This window comes from Chrysochloris asiatica, unplaced genomic scaffold, assembly GCF_000296735.1.
Source record: "Chrysochloris asiatica unplaced genomic scaffold, ChrAsi1.0 scaffold00016, whole genome shotgun sequence".
NCBI classification, from domain to species: domain Eukaryota; kingdom Metazoa; phylum Chordata; class Mammalia; order Afrosoricida; family Chrysochloridae; genus Chrysochloris; species Chrysochloris asiatica.
This window is the reverse complement of record NW_006408534.1, coordinates 19401974-19403146: the sequence shown is the minus strand read 5'-3', so window position 1 is coordinate 19403146 and position 1173 is coordinate 19401974.

Sequence of the window (1173 nt, the reverse complement as noted above, 5' to 3'; positions counted from 1 at the left end):
CAAAGATGTTACTTTGAGAACAAAGGTGCACCTGACCAAAGTCATGATATATTTAATCACCTCAAAATTATGTGAAAGTGGATGATAAATAAGAAAGATTAAAGAAGAATTGATGCATTGGATCTATGGTGCTAGTGGAGAATATTAAATATACCATGGATTTCCAAGAGAATGAACACATATGTCTTGGGAAAAGTACAGCCAGAGGTTTCTTGTGTATGAGTACAGCAATACTTTGTCTCATATACTGAAGAAGGGCATTATGCTTGGTAAAGTTAAGGGGTCAGCAAAATAAAAGAAGATGCTCAATGTAATGGATTGTTACAGTAGCTGTAGCAATGGACTCACACATAGAAATGATTATGATGATAGAGTGTGAGTGGGCAGTGTTTTGTACTCTTGTACATAGGGTTAGTATGACTCAGTAACTACATTGCATTTAACAATAATGGAAGTTACTAGCTATCTATTATCATACCCAGATGTTCTGACATCTACAAGAATCTGAGTGCATATCACCTATAAAGAAAAATACCTGGTCAAAGGAGGAAGGTGAAAATTAAAGAAAGTAGGCTATAGAGTAGCTGTGAGTTGGAATCAGCTTGATGAGAGTGGATTTCATTTGGTTTTTGGTTTAGTCTATGGTGAGAAGACTTTGGAAGTACAATATATATTAAAAGCAAAGAGAGATTAGGGGACTAGTCAAAGACAGTTCCAATGACATTTGAAGTTCTTTAAATCAGTAATAATCCCCCATGAGTATGAAAAGAAAATACGAGTTCAATTAGCAGGATTGTGAGCCTCGCTAATGTTATTGTACCCAAGTCTCTGTCACAGAGTATGACAACATTCAATAGCTATATTGTCTATTCAACATGTTTATTAATGACAAAGATGAAGTTGTCAAGGACTTCATTCTTATTGGAATAACTATCAACTATATTCTGTATGCTGAACAAATAATCCAAGAAGCTGGGTTCTATGAAGAAAAATGTGGCATCAGGATTGGAGGAAATTCATTAACAGCCTGAGATATGCAGGTGAGACAACCTTCCTTGCTGAAAGTGAAAAGGACTTAAAACATTTACTGATGAAGGTCAAAGATCACAGCCTTTGGTATGAATTACATCTCAATGTAAAGAAAACAAAAATCCTCACCACTGGACCAATAAA